At 40.8% G+C, this 22637-nt stretch overlaps 1 protein-coding gene across 1 annotated transcript in view; it reads right to left on the bottom strand.

Moving 5' to 3' along the window:
• Positions 1-7264, bottom strand: part of CCDC126 (coiled-coil domain containing 126) — a 54121-nt gene extending 46857 nt beyond the window's left edge. Inside the window, exon 1 of the mRNA XM_029234422.1 lies at positions 7065-7264. The gene's annotated coding sequence lies outside the window, so the exon portion shown is untranslated. The remainder of the gene's footprint in view (positions 1-7064) is intronic.
• Positions 7265-22637: the final 15373 nt, after the last annotated feature.

The following is a 22637-nucleotide window of genomic DNA, read 5'->3' on the forward strand; positions in this document are numbered from 1 at the left end:
AGCAGTGTCTCTCGGAACAGTAAAATTGGGGAAGTTTTTTTATTTCTTTCTTTTTATTTATTTATTTTTCGGTACGCGGGCCTCTCACTGTTACGGCCTCTCCCGTTGCGGAGCACAGACTCCGGACACGCAGGCTCAGCGGCCATGGCTCACGGGCCCAGCCGCTCCGCGGCATGTGGGATCTTCCCGGACCGGGGCACGAACCCGTGTCCCCTGCATCGGCAGGCGGACTCTCAACCACTGCGCCACCAGGGAAGCCCGGGAAGTTTTAAGCTAAGGGTATATGCATATTCAGGAAGGGGTTTGGGCAGCCATTTTATTTGATTGAAGTTAGAGGGATCAGAAAAGGTCAAAGTCATCACTTAGGTTCCAGCTGATCTGGTAGTTGAGCACTTCAGGCTAATCTTCACCACTGAAACAGAACTTGGAGCCTTTACAACTGATATCATTATCTTTGCTTGAATGTTTCTGCATTCTTCTGTACCCTTAAGATCATTAATTACTGAGACCTGTTCAAGGGCAAGCATTATGGCTAGGCTTAGATCACAAAATGTCTTAGGCCAAAAATGGCTTCTCTCATGTCAAGAAAGCCATGCCTGGTTCTCTTCCTCCAGGGACCCCCTACCCTATCTACTTACAATAATACCTACAGTTATATAACATTTTTATTTACCAGACATGTTTCCTTACAGCCTCTCATTCAGTCAGTAGCAGTCAGGCTGCAGTCTTGAAAAAAATTTCTTTGCAGAATTTTTGTACAACATGAAACACTGCATTGGTAGTAGTCACTGAAGAATTACCCAGTCCTAAAAGATGACATAATAGCACGCTACTGATGAGAACAGTTCCTCTTCCATACAGCCTAAAATGAGACTAGAGCATCTGCTTAAATGCTACCTGCGCCAGAAGGATTTCAAAACCTCATAACCTTACTCTAGCCCACTTCGGCCTTCTCTCACATCGCACAGCACATTACTTTATACCAACTGATTTTACACATCATATCACTCTCTCAGGTGTGTAAGCCTTGTCTCTTTAAGTCCCAGGTCCTTTAAGGGCAAGAGTAACATGCCCTACACTGCAGCCACAACTCCCATACAGCCTGCAGAAGAATCAGCAGAGATGCCTTATATTTAAGCACACCCCTGAGCCTAACCCCACCATCTCCCAAGCACCAATATGACCTCCCTGCAATGTTTCTGGGGGGTAGAGGGGCAGAGGAGATGGGAATTTCAAGATAAAATTACAGTTGGTGGGTTGCATATCATCCACAGACCGAACCAACGGCAGATAGAAAATATTTAAGAAAAAGCAATTCCAGAAAGTTCAAAAAGCAAAACTTGAATGTGCCATGCACCGGCAACTATTTACATAGCATTTACATTGTATTAGGTATTATAAGTAATCTAGAGATGGTTTAAAGTACACAGGAGGACGTGTGTAAGTTATATGCAAATAATATGCCATTTTATATAAGGCACTTGAGCATCCCATAGATTTTGGTATCCATGGCTGTGGGGTGGTAAAGGTGGAGGTGGACCTGGAACCAATGCCCTGCGGATACCGAGGGACAACTGTATCTTCAATTATCCATTTCTAGGCTGGAAGGACCTGAGAAGAAATCTAATTCAGTATTCTCACGTTTCAGATGAAAGAAGTAAAGGCCAGAGATGTTAACTGTCCTGCCTAAAATGAGGCAATGAGTTAGTGGCAGAAAGTGCACTGGTCCTGAACACAGGTCCTGACACAGTATTTAGGTTTTTCTCTATTCTATACTACCTCCTGTACCTCCACATTAGAAGGATTGCGTTTGTCAGTACTGAATGAATTGTAATATTAAATGAACCTTGTTCTTTTTTGCTTTAAAGGAACGTAACAAGAAAACAGTAATGGCAGTTTAGGACAATGATCTTAAAATTCTGAAGATGTGTAATTTGTTCTTTAAATTATCAAGTTCACATATTAAAGTTCAAATATGTTGATTCACATAAATCAAAGTATTACAAAGTTGCTACAAGAAGAATTTAAGAAACCTTCGATCTTTTTTTTTTTTAAACATAGGCAAAAAACTACAATAGAAAAAATATGAAGTAAAACAAAGATAAATACAAGGTCTTCTGGATGTAGATATCTTCACCATGATCAATAAATACAATGACAAGAAAGAACACATTTCCAGAAAAAAAAAAGGAACAGAGTGGGGGGTATGCAGAAAGACCCATATTCAAACACAACCTTTACTAGGTGCAGTTTCATTTAAAGCATGAAAGAACTTGATTTATTCATTCATTTGCTCACTTATTCATTCACAATATTTATTAAAGCACCTACTATGTGCCAGAAACAGGAAATGTAAAAGATGAAACGAGACAGGATTCCTGCTATTCTGGTGACCACGCTTTAGTAGGAGCGGGATGGTTAACAAGCAAACACAGAAACAAGCCAATTGCAGCTTGTGATAAATTGCTATGGAAAAAATAAACAGGGTGATGTGAGAATGTGTGAGGAGTCTATATGAGGTATGAGGTCAAGGAAGGCCCTCTAAGGAGGTCTGATCTGAGAAAGAAGAGGAAGTACAAAGTCTGGTTCTAATTTCCTTCTAACTAAAACCTTTAGAATTCCAACCAGAATCTTGGGAGGAGGAGTAAATTCCTCATTCCTAGTCTCCTCAGTACAAACACAGGAGAATGAGAGGGATCCTAATCCCCACATGGAATGGCCTGGTTTGGAGAAATCGTCCAAAGTGAACAAAAGGAAACTCACAAGCAAAGAAAGCTCTGTATTCCCCTTTCTTACGAAAATGACGGTTCCACTGTTCGGTAACATATGAACAGTAATGACCTGACATGGTGGAGTTTACACAGAAAACATACTCTTTTGGGCGTTTTCTACTATGAAAAGGGCGATGGTAAGATGAGGCAGGAATAAAGTCTATATAGCAATCCACTGGCATGTTACTTTACAATTGTTATTAAGCATTTTAAATACAATTTTTCAAACTCTAAAATAGTCTTTGTTAAAAAACACAAAAGTAGAAAAACAAAGAACATAGGGAAATTTTTTTCTTAATTTGTATATTTACTGTGTTACGGGTCTTAATGTATTCACTCCCATTTACAAGATTTACACATAAGCAAAGATCTGTTGAAAGCTCTATTATGCCACGTGCCAAACAGCAAACATGCAAGCAAGCAACTAGATGTCCGAGCAATTTTTCAGTGGTCTCTCCCTAGCCAAAGACCTAAAGACAAATATGTTAGTACAACATTATTACTAGGGAAAAGTAAAGACGGAGAATCAGTGTATATTTAAACTAGAACACCCTCATTTTAAAGACAAGGAAAGGGAAGCACAAGGAGGATAACGACTACCCAATGTCAAAAAACTGGGGGAAATTAGGCATCCAAACTCTCAGCCCAGGACTCCAGTGTTTTTTCAAAAGCAAGGAACAGGAATCTACTTTTCAACTGGCACTTTTTAAACAACAAGATGAAACAGAAACCATCAGAGTAGGTTGTACACAATATTTTGTTTTGTGAACCTTTTTTCATTTTTTATATATATATTTTTCATACATAGATATGCACACACAGTTACATATCTATGGAGTCTTGAGGTAAGAAGATCTCTTGCTACGGGTTGCAGTCAAAAATATTAAAAACACTACATTTCACATGGCCTATCTTGAAATACTTCCTTGTATTGATATTTTTATGCAAACGTTGCAATAGGAAGGCTGAAAAAATTAATGGATGGCCAATCCTACCTTGGAAATCTTTCCTTCAAATCCCATTTTTGCATTCATTCAGTGCTCTACTTTTTGTGCCGTTGACTATAGCTAAAGTAACTATCGACAGCGATAGCAGCAACTAGCAAGCACAGAAGCTCTCATTCAGCCAAAGGTGCTAGAAGGATCACTGCCTATTGGTCTCCTAAGGAATTTATAGCTGGAAAAGCAGATATTTATTACAAAAAGACACAGTATGTTCACTAGAGCGCAGAGGTTCAGAGAGTTCTCTCCAAAAAAAGAAATAAGTACGCCACAGACTTGCCTTTGAATGTAATTTCAGAGGAAAGGCTCATTCCTAAAATATTTTCTATTTTCCCTCCATAATATTGCCTGAGGCTAATATCTAGGGGAAAAAATTTAACATAGGACACAGCATCCACTCCTAAATAGGTCTAAGATTTAAAATGTGAACTGCCTTGGGAGAACGTACACTAAAATTCCACCTAAGGGGCTTCCCTGGTGGCGCAGTGGTTGAGAGTCCGCCTGCCGATGCAGGGGACGCAGGTTTGTGCCCCGGTCCGGGAAGATCCCACATGCCGTGGAGCGGCTGGGCCCGTGAGCCATGGCCGCTAAGCCTGTGCGTCCGGAGCCTGTGCTCTGCAACGGGAGAGGCCACAACAGTGAGAGGCCTGCGTACCGCAAAAAAAAAAAAAAAAAATTCCAGCTAAGATACAGAAATATCACATCTCAACATATAAGATCAGTTTTCGATGGCATATTGGGGAAAGGCAAGAGAAGACAACAACATTGAAGAGTATAAAGACAGATAAAAGAAAATGGGTAAAATAAGTCAGGGTTAAGAAGAGAATGTTAGAGCAAAAGGTAAACTACCCAATCACTACGTCACAGTAAAAGTTTACTCCAAAATACATTACGCACTACTAGATATTTCCGTCTCGGAACCTGACCTCCCCACTGCCTCAGCCTATCAAGTTTTGTGCCGCATGACCCCATGTCCCCTTCCACAGCTAACTAGACTAGCACTGGGCACCTCTGCCTGAGGCCTCCAACAAAAATGGAGGCCCTAAAAAAACCAATATGTTGGGGGTAGGAGCAAAAAGTAAAAGAAATCACAGAAACAAACAATGAAGTTGAATTAGGGATTGACAAACTCAAGTTATATAAAAGCAGCCATAATAAAGAGGCTATGAGTAAAAAAAAAGAGATACGTAGTAGGGAGGAAGACAACTAAGCATGTTAAAAATGCAGAGAAAACATGTGCAGCTCATGAAAGAGGGATGAAGTGGTCAGGAGAGATTCCTGTTTATGGCAGCTTTCTAGTTCTGTCGTGTATATCCCCTTCTTCAAGGTGAGTGGAAAATAAAAAAACCTAAGACACAAATAAATGACTAAAAGGGTTTACATCATTTTTTTTTCCACATTAAAAAAACTTATCATTGCAAAGTCTGAGTTAGAAGAGTCCTTGGAATCAGATCAATTCACTATTTGAGAGAGAAGGAAATTGAGGACCCTAAGGGAAACTAAGGTTGTATAAATAGTGACAGAGGTAGGACAAGAACCAAGGCCTCCTATTTCTACAGCCATTACTCTCTGTCCTAAACAGCACTAAATATCACCAACAGAAAAATTTTTACTCAAAACGAGTATTTCTGCCACACATTTTTTAATGAATCAGAAATCTTTATGCGCATTATGCCATCTCCCACAGTTTAAATTTTTCACTTATTTACTCTCTGGTTATCTGGTATTCTTATGAAATACATTCATTAGATTTCTCCTTTTCTTTGTAAAGGTATTTTTTTAATGCATGCGTCACTCAAGACATTACACAAAATTCATCATGCTCCACTGGCTTTTCCTCACCGTACCTTTACATAGCATTACTCAGAACATGTTATTTCACAGACTGCACAACAGTGCTTGAACTCAGAGTAGTACAGACCAGACATTTTAACTGAAAATAATTTCAACTAAGGACCATAATGATTTCCCTGAAGAAAAACTCAACACCTATGTCACTAAAGTTCAGAGAAAACACTGCAAGAACAATCGAAACTGAAGAACTAATGCGAAATGTTTCAAGTCATTCCTTATAAAATGTATTGCAATCATTCAATTTATCCTGAGACCAAAAACTACAACTTGGAAACACAAATCCCAAAGATGGGAAATTACTAAACAGTGGGAAAGTGTAGAGAGAGGAAGAAAAAAAGTTGACATAGGGTAAAGATGGTGAAGCCCCACGTCAGGACTGCAGCATACCTAAATGCTTATTCTGCGAGAATAAACACTTAAGCTCCTCTAAGGATCCCCTACAGGACACAGCTGGGGGTGGGGTAAGTCCTTGAACCTAAAGCTGATCCACAGAAAAGCAAAGTCATCAATTTCCTAAGAACATTCTCAGCCATCTTAAAACAGCGGAAATTGAGAAGACAGCATATTTTAAAGAATTCTTTGCTTAGGTTTAAGGTGAACAAGGTATATATAAAGTGAAGAACACACAACCTAGAGTGCTAACGATTAAACAAGGAAAAACACAAAACTCACCAATCTAGGGGCCACTTCAGTATAGCTAATGTATCATACTCAAAAGAATTTTTTCGTCAAGCGAAGAATTCATGGCGTTGTAAGCATATTACTTCTTATTCTAGCATCTTAAAGGTGTGTACTGTTACCACCATTTAGTGAGAAAATTCAGGCTTAGAGCCTTTAATTAACCAAGGTCATTAAAGCCAGGCAGTGCGTCGAGCGGGATTGGAACCCCGGCTGTCTTAAGGCTTGCGAGAGTATAAGCCGCAGTCGACACAGCTGTTTAAGTTCATCCTTACCAGTCACCCAGGAGATGAGTTTTGAAAAGGAAATCTAAAAAGGGCATTTGACTTTCTCTCTCTCAAAGCAGAAGAGAACTGAGCTGTCAGAAACAGAAAGAGAAGTGAGTGCGGCTGGCTCGCGGGCTCTCCATACCCCCACCTCAGGTCAGTCACTCCCCAGCGCCAGCGGCCACGGGACCGAGCCCGCCCTGCTCGGACCACGCAGCCCGAGCCACGCTCGGTTCTCCGCCCGGGGCCAAGGGGGCGCGGCTGTCAGACCCGGAGGGACAGGGACAAAGAGCCTCCCCAGCCGTGGCCGGGGGCTGCGGGCCAGGGGCCGAGCCGGGGCTCCGTGGACGCCCGGCGGCAGCGGCCCCGATGGGGCGGCGTGCGGACCGGTGCAGAGCGCGGCAGAGGAGGGGCGGCCGCCGGCCCAAGGGGCTCAGCCAGAGACGCGGACAGGGCGAGCGGAGACGCCTTCCTTCTCGCCCTCTCCCCATTACCTTGTTTGTGGGCTTCTCGTCACCGCCGCCGACGCCAACGGGCTTCCAAGCCGGGGCGCCGCAGCGAAAGCCGATTAGCGGGCGTCAACAGCCTCCTGCGCCTGCGAAACAGCCTCCAGGTCGGGATGGAGAAAGGCCGGGGCTGGGAATCAGGGATACGGCTGGTTCTCAGCTGGTGGAGATTATACTCCTCTCGTCCCTCGCACTCCGCTTCCGCTCCGCCTCCTGGCCCGGCCCTTCCCCCACTTCGGACACCAGCCGCCCGCGACGTGCGGCATTGTGGGGGATGTAGTCCCGGAAGACGGAAGAGGCGGCACGTGTTTCTAACCCTTCGGCACCTACTCCGGGTCAGGACAACGCCGTTGCACAGCAACCAGAGGCGCCTGCAGGCTTCTTTTTCGGATGAGCTTAGCTTGAGGGAGGAGTTCTCTCTGCCTTAATTCGCTGCGGACGCTGAAAGGAGAGCGTAGGCGTCTCACTCATACCCTCCAGCTGGGAACTAACAGTTAGCACGCTGTTGGCTTGAGGCAGAAGGGCTTAGTATGATTAAAAGTGTACTACTGACAAGAATGCCCGTTTTTGCCCCGAATGTCCGTAGCCAACGGAGTAAGGCAAAAATAACCGACTAAAGATTGAACAGGAAGAAACAAAATTGTTATTTTTCATAGATAATATCAATATTATGTTTGTGGCAAATCCAAAAGAATTTGCAAATAAATTGTTACAATTAATAAGAGTTTAACAAGGTTAATAGACACAAAAATAGTATTCTTAAAAAATACTTATTTCTATATTCCAGGAAAAAAAGAGAATTGAATTTTCTTTAAGTTAGAGAATTTGAAGCTTACAATACCCTCAAACCAATATCAGATATCTAGGAATAAATCAAAGAAGTGCAAGACCTATATGAAGGAAACATTTTAAAAACACTGAACAAGACCTAAACAAATAAGAGATAATAACACGTTCACAGATTGAAAGATTCCATACTGAAAGATGTCAAGCCTCCCCAAATTAATCTGTAGACCCAGTGCAATTCCAGATAAATTTCAGTAGATTTCTGTGTGTGCATGTGTGTGTGTGTGTGTGTGTGAAAGAGAGAGAAACTTAACGAGCTAATTTAAGTTTACGGAAGAGCAAAGACAAGTATACATGAGGAAGAGGAGGAAATAAAACAAGTATATATGAGGAAGAGGAGGAAGACTTGTGCAACCAGATATCAAGCTTTATTATAAAGCCATAGTCATTAAGGCAGTGTGGTATTGGATCAAGGATGCACCAATATACCAATAAAACAGAATGAAGAGCCCAGAGATGCGCCAAGGCTTCAGTAGCAACAGCCACTCCCAACAATAGGTCTGAGCCTTGCCAGCCCCTCCCCCAGGAGACCGATGCAGTTGGCCAACCTCTGATATATTTTTAAAAAAAAAAAGAATAAAGAGCCCAGAAAGTCTCATCTGTACATGAAAGTTTGATTTACGTTGTCATGATGGGGATGCAGAGCAATGCCTAAAGGATGGTTTTCAATAATTGGTGCTGGGACAAATAGATTTCCATTTGGAAGAAAAAAAATGAAATTGGGCTCTTTACATTACACACCAAAATTCCAGGTGGATATTAGACATAAATTTGAAAGGCAAAACAATAAAGCTTTTAAAAGATGAAATAGGAGCAAATATCCATGACCTCAAGAGTAGGGGACAGACTTTTTTAATTAATCCAAAAGCAGTAATTATAATAGAAAAACTGATAAATTGACTACATTAATATTTAAGACCTGGTTTCATCAAATGACACCGTTAAAAGAGCTAAAAAGCAAGCTCAGAATCAAATAAGAAATTACAGCATTATGCTGTACACCTTAAATTTGTACAGAGCTGTATGTCAGTTATCGCTCAATAAAGCTTAAAAAAATTTACAGTATATAGAACCAAGAGAAGTCTTGTATCCAGGATATATAAAGAACTACAGTCATAAGAAAAAGAAATGAACAGGCAAATTACCGAGGAAGAAATCCAAATAACCAGTAAACCTGTGAAAAAGTGTCAATCTTATAAGAGAACAGGGAAATTTGAACCGCAGCAAGATAACACTACACCACAGACCAGAATGGCTAAAATGAAAGAGACTGACAATTACAAGTGTTCTCACTAAGAGTAGAGCAACAGGAATTTTTCACTTTACTATAGGGAGAGTAAATTAATAGAGCAGTTTGGAAACATTGTTTGGCCTTATCTACTAAAGTACAGAGGCCTGTTCATGACTAAGAACACAGGCCTGTACATGACCAAGCATGTCACTTCCTGGTATATACCCTAAGAAAGGCTCATGTGCACCAAGATGCATGTGCAAGAATGTTAACAGCAGTACCGTTGTTATAGCTAAAAACTGTAAACAACCCAATGTCCTCTATCAACAACAAAATGGATAAATTGTCATATAATAATAGACAGAGAATATAACAGAGAAATGAACAAACTACATGCAATAATATAGATGAATCTTAAAATATAATGTTAAGAAAAAGAAACCACTCTCGAAAGAATATATAATGTATTATTCCATTTTTATATAGTTCAAAAACATGAATAAAGAATGCATACTTAGGTGCTGAAACAGTAAAGAAGAGGAAGGAAATAGTTACCATAAAAAGGAGGTTAACGGCTACCTCTTAAGACAGGAGGAACCCTATGGGGAGAGGATTGAGACTGGGAAGTCTCTTATGGTAGGGGGAGGGGGGAGAACACAAATATACAAAAAGCCACAGTAGAGTGTGGTATCTATTATATGTAGAGAAAAAACATTTCTATCTGAGTGGGAAAAGTCCACATGGTAGGCAGGCACAAAGGAAAAGAGACAATACAGGTCATGTATACAAAACATGGGATAACCTGGATACAGATTACCTGATCTGTCCAGTACAGTAGCCACTAGCCATATGTGGCTTTTTTTTTTTTTTTTTTGAGGTACGCGGGGCTCTCACTGTTGTGGCCTCTCCCGCTGCGGAGCACAGGCTCCGGACGCGCAGGCTCAGCGGCCATGGCTCACGGGACCAGCCGCTCCGCGACATGTGGGATCTTCCCGGACCGGGGCACGAACCCGTGTCCCCTGCATCGGTAGGCGGACTCTCAACCACTGCGCCAACAGGGAAGCCCCACATGTGGCTTTTGAGAGCTTGCAGTGTGGCTAGTCTGAATTGAGATGTGCCGTAAGTGTAATATACACACCAAATTTTGAAAATTTACTACAAAAAACATAAAATATCTCTGTAGTTTTAAAATACTGATTTTATGTTAACACGATAATATTTTGGATATATTGGTTAAACAAAATACATTATTAAAATTAATCCACTTGTTTCTTTTTACTTTTCAAATATGACTACAAAGAAAAATAAAACTGCATATGTGGCTTGCATTATATTCCTATTGGACAATGCTTCTATAGAGATACATCAAACAAACAAACAGACAAACAGAAAGATAGGACAGAGCAAAAACTTAGAAGGCTTAAATGCCAAACTAAGAAACTTTTACTTAATTTGAGGAGCCACGCAAAGTTTTAAGATGGGGAGATAGTTATGTATTTGTCTGTGAGATTCTATTTTGTTATCTAATATTTATGTATGTTAAAGCAACCTCCTCTATTAGATTATAAACACATTACTATCCACTGTTTCCAGACACTGGTTAAAGGCACTCGGTAAATATACGATGAATAAATAAATCTTCCTACTGGGCTCATACACAAATCTCTGGATACCATATATATTTAATAACTGCTGTTTGATAGACATTTCCCTGGCCAAAAGATTCATCTATTGTTATTTTCAAGATTTTTCATCACCTCCCTTCTATCTCACATCTGGGTAGACAAAGAGTAAATTAATTTGGAATGTTGAAGGTAATAATTATTATTATATTTTATAGCACTTTACAACTTAGAAATCTTTTTCTTAGATGCAGTGGGATGTATTGCCAAACTCCGCCCACTCATCTGTCAAAGGGAGACCTAGAGTCAAAAGAATGTAATCAGCTAAACTCTGGGCTAAACCTGTGGGGAAATGGTGGCTCTTTCCTGGGAGTTTGAAATATGGAGAACAGGAGGAGGGAGAGACACAGGTCAGAAATGAAGGGAGCCTCCCTGAAGGACGCTATGGTTGGGAAAGCCTAAAACCAGAAGCCCCTTCCACTGGGCTTTCAAGGTAACAGAATCTTTGCTCCTCCTACATTGTGATTTGTTTCTGTGATATACCAGACCCTTCGTGGACAGTTCTATTTTTCCACATAGTGGTCCAAGGGTTTGGTCTGGGGGAGTCTGACAGGCTAGAAAAGGGAGGCCCTAACCTGCCCTTCTTTGGGGTTGGGGAATGTGAGAGGAGCCTGCTAACCACAGGAAAAGCTCCTAATCAAAAGTGTAATAAAGAGTTTGGGCCAAGACAGGTTTTTTGGGGGTTGTTTTGTATACAATATGATATGTTTTTATTTAAATATGTGTCTTTGTATATGTATATACACATATATATCATTTAACAGTATGTAGAAAAACCTATATCAAAATGAAAACAATGTTTAGTTTTTTTTATTGTATATGGGAGTATAGTTGATTAATAATGTTGTGTTAGTTTCAGGTGTATAACATAGTGATTCAGTTCTACATATACATGTGTCCATTCTTTTTCAAATTCTTTTCCCATTTAGGTTATTACAGAGTATTGAGCAGAGTCCCCTGTGCTGTATAGTAGTTCCTAGTTGGTTATCTATTTTAAATATAGCAGTGTGTACATGCAAGACAGGTATTTTAATTCTCTGCCCCTAAGCTATGTCCTGTGACCATTAACTGATTGCACAATGCAGGTTGCTCTTGCCAATGAATAAATACATCCAAGTCCAGCAAGAACTCATCATATCTTGCCTAATTCAAATGTAGGCTTTCCTTTATAGAAAGCAGATCTTATTTATTTAAACTCCCAAATGTAAACTGCAAAAATGCAAAGATGAGCATTCAGATTATCAAGATCATAATGACCGTTATATCTCCTAGCAGGTGCTCACATGCAGGGAGATAGATTTTAACCAACCAAAAGGTGCAAATATCTATCTTTTTTTTTTTTCTAACTTGCCTAACCACAAAAATTACCTACATTTTGTTCATTATTATAAAATTCAGAATAATTACCCCATTAAAGTAAATGAATTGATGAATGCTATTGCATTCAAAGCTCATTACTATACATTTTTTCCACATAAGCAGCTAGATTTAGAAATTAAAGCCTCCGAATATTCTAAATTAGATAAAATGGATTCAATTTTTAATAACCATGTTTGATAAATCCCAAGGATTAAGCCACTTGCCTTGGCTATGACTTAGTTTACCCATTCGTTAAAAAAAATGTTTCGGTATCTCTCTACCTACTCTTCCTCAAATAGATTATGAGATCTTGTCAATCAAGATGTACGACATTGTGGGCTTCCCTGGTGGCGCAGTGGTTGAGAGTCCGCCTGCTGATGCAGGGGACATGGGTTCGTGCCCCAGTCTGAGAAGATCCGCAACGGGAGAGGCCACAACAGTGAGAGGCCCGTGTACCGCAAAAAAAAAAAAAAAAAAAGATGTAAGATGTTGCAAATTTAGAGAAAAGATGTGACATAGTGCAGAGTTGTATTAATATTTTGGTCTAAGCATTACCCAACTTTATTGCGTTTTAATTCTTACAATCCCAAGAGTTTTGTCTGTCATAAGTTCCACTTTAACATGTACTATAAAATTCATATATTCCAATACCTTCCGCATTGTACACTACTCAGATCAATCCTTTAGCAGAACAGATAGATGCAGCGTTAAAACACTAGTCCCTGTCAGATCCATCTATTCCCACCCACATCCTGTCAGCCATCTCTCTCAGATTCCATAAAAAGTGAGAGGGAGGAAACAAAGAAAAAGACTTTAATGCAGGCATTAACTACAGTCTCTCCTCATTTCCTGCCTCCCTACTCCTATGGCTGATGATAACAAACAGGGCACACACTCTGTTATCATAAAAATAACCTTATCCATTCAGTTATTCCATCAACAGGTATTTATGGAGCACCAACTTCCCATCTTTATACCCGGCTCCTTGGAGAACACATGGCAAGCACAAAACGGGCCTGTGATTGAAGATTTTATGAGGAGGCTGGAAAAACAAGTTAACAAGGAAAGTCATTAAAGAGCAATATAGATATTACCAAATATGATACCAATAATAAGTGTTATAGAAATTCAAGGTGATATAATGTTTATAATGTGCTTAACTCAGACCAGGTGGTAGATAAGTCCACTCATAAAAGGACATTATTAACTTTGGAACACTATTTTTCTGTTATTGTGACTGCTGGGAACACACAACCAAAGTGTTCTAAACAATGTATAGAAACTATACGATCTGTGGAAAAAACACAGTAGCTGACATTTGTGTAATTTTCAAAACATTTTTGCATTATTTCTTCTAATTGTTATAACTCTCCGAGAGGTACACAGAGAGGATACTATCCCAATTTTTTGTTGAGGAAACTAAGGCTCAGAGTAGGGACATGACATGCCCAAGAAGACAAAGCCTGTAGGTGGCAGAGGCAAGATTAGAAATTAGGTCTTTTGATATCTCAACTAGGACCCTACCCTTACAATAATAGTACCAATCTGTTTTCAAGATACTTGTGAAATGGAATGAATAAAGAAAGAAGACATTTCCCTTGCTTTTCCTGTGTATGAGATTAACCACAAGAAAGTCAGAGACTTTAGTTTTCTTTCCTACAGACTCTTAGCACCTACACCAATGCCTGGCTCCTATTAGGTATTCTCAGTAAACTTTTGTTGAAGATGTCAACTCTAAATATTTTGGGGAAAGCTTGATTTGTTTAAAGCAGAGGTTCTCAGAGACCCATCTATAATTCAGTGCCTAGCTGTCTAAATATGGATGTTAAAACTACAGATCTCAGAGCCTCATTTGTGGAAATTTTGATACAGGGGGTCTTGAGTGAGACCCAGGAATCAATGTTTTTAAAATGATCCTGTAATGATTCTAATGAGCCACTAGGTTTAGAAACCTCTGGTTTAAACCATCTTGTTTCTGTATTCCTCCCTCCCTCCATCTTACTCTGTAGGGAGAAGCCAAAAAGCAGATGGGAAGAGAAAGGTAAAGATGAACAAACATGTGGCCCTACAGACTGACCCTTAGGAGAGAAACTGCCCCAGGTCCCAATCGTTTTCCAGTTTTCAACTGCAGTCCCTTATGAGCCTCGGTTCTCTTTCATTTATTTAAGTATTCATTCAGCAATGTGCCAGGTGCTGGGGAAATAGCAGTGAGCCATCAAAGTCCCTGCTCTCATGGATTGACAGTCCAGTGAAAGCAATGAACAAATGGATGCTATGTCTGGAGATGGTAAATGCTACGAGGAAAAGTAAAGCAAAATAAGAGGATGGAGAGTGGCAATGGGGATGGGAACTATTTTATACAGGGTGGTCAAGGAAGACCCTTCTGAATTGTTTCATGAGACACCTCTGTATCCCTCTAATAAATTTACCTTGCCTGAAGCCATCTTGATTGAAGGGATCAGTAGCATTTCTTGACTGCAGACAACAGAAACTAACTGTAATTATCTTAAGGAAAAAAAGGAAATATGTCAGGGGTTCAATGAATAGAAAAGAGGCTATAGAACCAAACTGAGAAGATGGATAGGAACTGAGGCATCGTTGGAATGTCCAGTGGCCCAACAATTGTCTTTTAACAAGGATAGTCTGGCCAGAACACCTTTACCACTACTATGCAACACTGCTAGCCTCTGAAGTTACCCTTAATGAATCTTAATGACCTCTTACCTTTGCATCGTTTGCTCCAGACTTAAGGCTCCAGGTAGGAGAAGCTGTAAGGTCAAGTCTAAGGCCACCTGCTCCAGCTGCAAAGTGTTAGGGAGGAAAGAACTCTCTTCTGGGGCAACCAAGGAGGGGAACACAGCATGAACTCCCCAAAAGCTGCCATCTCATGAGAGATTCCCCAGGTGAAGGCCTTGGATACTACACTAACAAAAAAGGACACAATTCCACTATATGTGTTTTGCAACTAAATTAGCCTTGACATAACCCCCCAGAGGAAGGCTGTAACCTAAGATCAAGTCTGAACACAGAGTGTAAAATTCTATCCTGTCCTTGGACATTTAATAAGCATTAACTAGGCCCAGTGCCAGGATGTTAAAGACCCAAATGTGAGATAAAAAAGAAAAAAGATTCTTGACTTTATGATCCTTAAGGTCTAGATGGGGAGACAAAACACATAAAAAAGAAATTTCAAAATAAGAGAGCATATGAAATGGGCCAAAAAAAAAAAAATGTTACTGCTAGTGTGAAGCAGTTCAATGTAGTGCTTTAAAACCCTTGCTCTGGGACTTCCCTGATGGTGCAGTGGTTAAAAATCTGCCTGCCAGTGCAGGTGGCACGGGTTCGATCCCTGGTCCGGGAAGATCCCACATGCTGCGGGGCAACTAAGCCCGTGCCCCACAACTACTGAGCCTGCGCTCTAGAGCCCGTGCGCTGCAATTACTGAGCCTGCGTGCCACTACTGAGCCCGCGTGCCACAACTACTGAAACCCATGCACCTAGAGCCTGTGCTCCGCAACAAGAGAAGCCACCTCAATGAGAAGCCTGCGCACCGCAACAAAGAGTAGCCCCAGGGCTTCCCTGGTGGCGCAGTGGTTGAGAGTCCTTCTGCCGATGCAGGGGACACGGGTTCATGCCCTGGTCCGGGAGGATACCACATGCTGCGGCGCGGCTGGGCCCGTGAGCCACGGCCGCTGAGCCTGCGCGTCTGGAGCCTGTGCTCCGCAACGGGAGAGGCCACAACAGTGAGAGGCCCGCGTACCGCAATCAAAAAAAAAAACAAAAGAGTAGCCCCAGCGAGCAGCAATGAAGACCCAGTGCAGCCAAAAATAATAAATAAATAGATTTGGCTTAAATAAATGAATAAATTAAATTAATAAATAAATAAAACCTTTGCTCTAAGGCTAGACTGCTTGTTTGAATCCTGCCTCCATCCCTTAGTAAGGGCAAAACCCTGGGAACGTTAGTTTCTCTGAGCCTCAATTTCCTCATTTGTAAAAATGTGGATAATAAACATACTTACCTTGTAGAGTTCTAGTGAAGAGTAAACTGAGATAATCCATGTAAAACCCTTCATACCATGCCTAGTCAACACACAGTAAGCACCAATACAGGTTAGCTAAGTTAATAGCTATTGTATCTCATCAGTATCAGTTGATGCCGTCAATTGCCGTCATTATTTTATAAATTACAATGAGAGAAAATCACTTCCCAATTGTCTCTGTGATTCTCTACTACTCTGTCAGTCTATACATCAATTACATTCAATACCAATAATGCCTTTAACTCAGTTGAAGTGGTGACAATTTGAAAAGCTATGACCATAATTACTGATATTACATCTATGTCATAACTGCCACCTGGCTGATGGTGAATGCAGACACATCCTGATTTCAGAGATGTTAATGTGTAAAAAAAAATGGGTGTCTTAGAATTTTTTTAATTATTACAATTTATAAAATTCTAAGGGACTCAGAAGAAGCCAGGAGTTTGTTCAGGAGCTCAAACTCTGCAGTTTTATAAACCAAAAGGACAAAAAAGCAATAGCTTTGACAGATGTTTGCAATGAATCATCTTTGTTGCTGTAAACTTGTAGAAAACTGTTAAAGTGTTACCACAGTGAATAGTAAAAGGAAAGCATTTTCAGAACTACCAGGCCAAACTGATGTGCAGGGAAATTTTCTCAGAATCCAAGAACTATAAAGGTGTAAGGGAATCATGCGAGACTTGACTCTATCCCTTCTACATCACCCTGACATCTAAAGGTCATCCAATCTTTTTAAAAAATTCCTCCAGTGATAGTAAACTCAAAGCTTTCAAAGGAAGTTTATATCATTTTAGGGAAATTCTGCTCAAAGTTCTTCTGTATATTAAAAAAAAAATCTTACTTCTGTGCCATCTACCTCTTGGCCCTAGTCCTACCCTTTAGGCCCATACCCTCAAACATAATCACTCTTCATTCCACCTCAAGTGCCCTCCCAACAGCGTTCACCTCACCTCCCCACCCCTCTTGGCCACATCTTCTCTTTTCCAAGGTCCATCAATTCTGAGGGTCAAGAGTAACAGCTGAGCTCAGCTGTGTGATTCTTCTTCTGGGCATACGTGGAATCACACAGCTGTGATCATCTGGCAGCTCTACTGAGCTGGGTGGTCTAAGATGGCTTCACTCAGGTGTCTAGTAGTTGTCCTGGCTGTCACCTCCAGGTATCTCCACACAGTCTCTTGTCCCCAAGGGATCTAGACTACTTTACCAATAGTGTCGGGACAGCAAGAAAGCGAGAGCAGAAACTGCAAGGCCTTTTAAAACCTAGGCTCAGAACTCCCACAATGACAGCTCTCCCACATTCTCTTGGCCAAAATGAGAAACAAGCCAGCTCAGACTAAAGGTGGTAGATAAACAGACTTCACTTCTTGTTAGGAGGAGAAGCAAAGTCACAATACAAACAGGTGTGTATACCAGCAGGTGCTTATTGTTTTATTTGCATTATCTCACTTGACTCAACAATGTATGGAGTAGGCACTATTATTATTTCATGTTAGATATGAGTATGGCTGATACACTGATAAGGTGGGACTTCATAAATCATAATTGGAAAAACTACTGTCTTTCTTTTCTCCACGTTCCATTCAAACCCGTTCTGTAGGGATGAAATCTAAGGCAAATCCTGTGACTTTTGTGGTCACTCTTAGAAAATAAGAAACCTACTTTTTAGCCTTCTGAAACAGTCTTAGTACAGTAAATAAAATATCCAGTGCCACATAAAATTGGCTTCCAACTTTTCACTTTACAATCATTATAACACTAATTGATCCAGGCAAGAATCATCAGTGGATGCTAAATATAGTTGGTGAAAGTTTAATGAGGAGAAGGAGATTTATAGTGTCTCAAAATAGCTCCCTTGGGCTTCCCTGGTGGCTCAGTGGTTGAGAGACCGCCTGCCGATGCAGGGGACACGGGTTCGTGCCCCGGTCCGGGAAGGTCCCATGTGCCACAGAGCAGCTGGGCCCGTGAGCCATGGCCGCTGAGCCTGTGCGTCCAGAGCCTGTGCTCCGCAACGGGAGAGGCCACAACAGTGAGAGGCCCACGTACCGCAAAAAAAAAAAAAAAAAAAATAGCTCCCTTCAAAATAGTTATTCATTACAAATGGGAAAATTGTCACTTTATAGTGGAGAAATCTGGCAGACACCACCTTATGCAAGCGATCAAAGTTAACATAAACAACAATGGGACAAACTGACACCACGTGCCTCTTGATGTGCTGTATGAAGAAGAGCACAGCATCAGTGGTGAAATATTCCTGCTAAGAATGCAAATTTTTCAACTAATCATGAGGAAACGTCCAATAAACTCAAATTGAGGGGTGTGATGCAAAATAAATGACCTATAACCTTAAAAGTGTCAAGGTCATGAAAGACAAAAACTGCTGAAGAACTGGCCAGATTAAAGGAGAATAAAGACACATGAGGACTTCTCTGGTGGTGCAGTGGTTAAGAATCCACCTGCCAATGCAGGGAACACGGGTTCGAGCCCTGGTCCGGGAAGATACCACATGCCACGGAGCAACTAAGCCCGTGCGCCACAACTACCGAGCCTGTGCTCTAGAGCCCATGAGCCACAACTACTGAGCCTGAACCCTACAGCCCATGAGCCACAACTACTGAGCCTGAACCCTACAGCCCACGAGCCACAACTACTGAAGACCACACGCCTAGAGCCCGTACTCTGCAATAAGAGAAGCCACCACAATGAGAAGCCTGCTCACCGCACCTAAGAGTAGCCCCCGCTCCTTGCAACTAGAGAAAGCCTGTGCACAGCAACGAACACCCAACACAGCCAAAAATAAATAAAATAAAATAAAAAGACACATGAAATGAAATGTAATGCCTGAGAGGGACCCACACTGGGGGTAAGACCTCACAGGATACTGACAATGACTGTTCTCTCCAAACATCCTCTTCTAATTACCAGCCTTCCCCTTGGGGTAGGGGTATGGTCAGCTAAGGTTGGGAAATCTGCTCAACCACCTCCTCTTCAGCTCCTGATTTGGTGATCTTACCCATCACTTTGGAATTTGGGATAGTTGGTAGCATTTTGGGGGGACTCATATAAAATGGAAACAAGAAGCCCTATTTTAAAATACCATTGTGTGAGGAAACTAAGACTTTAAAAGTTTAAGTAACTTGTCCTAGGCCACAGATAATAAAAAGAAGAGTTGGGATTCAAAAATTAGTATCAAGTTTATGCTTACAAATTTTACCTTAGTAGATTTGGCCTGTTGTTCTGGGCTGTTGTATCTTTTTAGATCCTGATTAAGTTGTTTAAGAAATTTGCTCTACCTGTTAATAATTATTTATCAAGTGCCTACTGTGATGTGCCTTACATACATTGTCTCAGTTTATTTTGTATAACTGTAACATGTAGCTATTATTCCCATTTAACAGATGAGAAAATTGAGGTTGAGAGTAGTTAAATGACATGCCCAAGATCTCACAACTGGTAAGGTGTAAAGCCAAGATTCAGAGCCATGTGTATCTCCACTCCAAACTCATGCTCATATCCAAAATGCTATTCACCTCCCCATATTCACTATATACATTTATCTCCAGCTTTTACCTTACCTCTTTGACAAAGGATTTGAAACAATTTTTAGTGAAATATAATACAAGGATGCATATCAGCCACAAAGTACAAGGGAGAAAAACACTCAACTCAGGAGTGGGAAATCAGTGGCCAGTTGAGATGACGAAGGTAAAGAAGATGATTATACCAAAACAAAAAACAAACAAAACAACAAAGAGAAGAAATTCAAAATGAATACAAAAGGGCTCTGAGTTTTCTGGAAGAGAAGGGGGAAAGGAAAATCTCCATGAATCCCATAGCTCTCACGGTAAGGTAAGGAGAAGAAATGGCAACAGTCTTACCAGATCATAAGGGGGGTGTATCCAGTTATCTGTTACTGTGTAACAGATCAAAAACTTAGTGGTTTTAAACAACAACCACTTTATTAACTCTTAGGATTCTGTGGGTCGGCTAGGCTCATCACCTGGTGGTTCTGGTGTTCTACATCTGGGGGCTCAGTTGGCCTGGAGGGGTTCCAGATGATTCACCCATAATTCTGACATCCTGTCAGGCAGCTGAGAAAATGACTCAGCTGGGATTCTGGAAGGGCTGGGGCTCTCTTTCTATCCATGTAGTCTCGGAGCCTCTGCCTCTCCCTCTCTATCGATCTTCTCCACTTGGTCTCTTCACGTGGCCTCTTCAGCAGGGTAACTGGACTTCTGACATGGGGGCTCAGAGCTCCCCAAAGACGCATTCCAAAAAACTACAGGTGGAAGCTGCCAGTCTTCTTAAAGGGTAGGCCTGGGATTAGCACAGTGTCACTTTTGCCATATGCTATTTGTTAGCACAAGTCCCGGGCAAGCCGGATTCATTGTGGGAGGGTCTACTACACAAACATGTGAATATCAGAAAGCATGGTTCATTGGAGCCTTTCTATGGAAAACGACTACCACTAAGGGAGATCTACTTTTTTTCCTAGCACTTAACTGTAATATGAAATAATTATATATACTTTCCTCAGCATGTGGGATCTTAGTTCCCCGACCAGGGATTGAACCCATGCCCCCTGCATCAGGAGTATGGAGTCTTAACCACTGGACTGCCAGGGAAGTCCCTTATGTATACTTCTATAGACATTTTATAAAAAATACAAAGGTATACTACCTTTGAGCATGACTTTTTATATGACTCCTAAGAAAGTCAAAATATAATGTAAAATGAGAGAAAAGGTATGTATTTCCGACAGAACCCAGGGTAATACACTCCAAACATATTGCTTTATGATAATTTGATTGATATAGGGTAAAACTTACGGAATTTATAGAAATGAATGTTTAACATTTCTCCCAGGTTGTGCCACTTAAATACCTATTGTTTTAACAGGAAATATTTTTTGCAGATACAAAACAGCTAATAATTGAAAAACTAAGATGACTGTCCCAATGCCCTCCAGCCAAAAGATCATCAGAAACCTATGGTTGAACAATATGAGATGACATCAAGAGACAGAAGCAATTATGATGAGTTGTCTTAATAAGCCTTATCTAGATGTAGAGAAGACTAGAAGGAGGCTAAAGCTATATTGGTAAAGAAGCAGCAAACACTCATATTTTACCAGGATAGGGAGATGTTTGGTCATTTTTGTGGTTTGGACAATGTACATGTTTTGTCTGTGTTCAGATATGATTAAGAAGTGGTCTTGTTTTAGTTGCCCTGTGATCCAGCAATCCCACTCCTGGGCACATATCCAGAGAAAACTCTGATTCGAAAATATACATGCACCCCTATGTTCATAGCAGCCCTATTTACAATAGTCAAGACATGGAAACAACCTAAATATCCATCAACAGATGAATGGATAAAGAAGGTGTGGTAGATGTATACAATGGAATACTACTCAAGCATAAAAAAGAATGAAATAATGCCATTTGCAGCAACATGGATGAACCTAGAAATAGTCATATTGAGTGAAGTCAGACAGAAAAAGACAAATATCACATGATATTACTTATATGTGGAATGTAAAATATGATACAAATGAACTTACTTACAAAACAGAAATAGACTCACAGACATAGAAAACAAACTTGTGGTTACCAAAGGGGAAAGGGGGAGAGGGAGGGATAAATTAGGATTTGGGGATTAGCAGGTACAAACTACTATATATAAAATAGATAAACAGGGCTTCCCTGGTGGTGCAGTGGTTGAGAGTCTACCTGCCAATGCAGGGGACACGGGTTTGTGCCCCGGTCCAGGAAGATCCCACATGCTGCGGAGCAGCTGGGCCCGTGAGCCGTGGCCACTGAGCCTGCGCGTCTGGAGCCTGTGCTCCACAACAGGAGAGGCCACAACAGTGAAGGCCTGCGTACCACAAAAAAAAAAAAAAAAAAAAAAAAAATAGATAAACAACAAGCTCCTACTGTATGGCATGGGGAACTACATTCAATATCCCATAATAAACCATAATGGAAAAGAATATATATATACATATATATGTATAACTGAATCACTTTGATGTACAGAAGGAACTAACACAACATTGTAAATGAATTATTCTTCAATAAAATAAATAAATAAAGACAAGAATAAAACCTAAAAAAAGAAGTGGTCTTGTTTTGTTTTGATTTATCACAATCACATAGTAGCCTTATCTGATGTGAGTGTTCTATGAAATTATTTATGTTCATCAGGAAAACACCAAGGCCTAGCTGTGCCGGGCCAGCTTATAGCAACATCAGGTGCTGATAGTACCAAACCAGGGCCTCTTCTCCTCTGTCTCAACTATAATAGCAAAAAAAAAACAAAACAGAAAACAACCTATTCTTTCTTAATGTCTAATTACAAGGGACAGATAAAAGTAAGTTATGGGGCTTCCCTGGTAGCGC

Source organism: Monodon monoceros, unplaced genomic scaffold (genome assembly GCF_005190385.1).
Source record: "Monodon monoceros isolate NGI ecotype Baffin Bay Population unplaced genomic scaffold, NGI_Narwhal_1 Super_Scaffold_2, whole genome shotgun sequence".
Lineage (NCBI taxonomy): Eukaryota > Metazoa > Chordata > Mammalia > Artiodactyla > Monodontidae > Monodon > Monodon monoceros.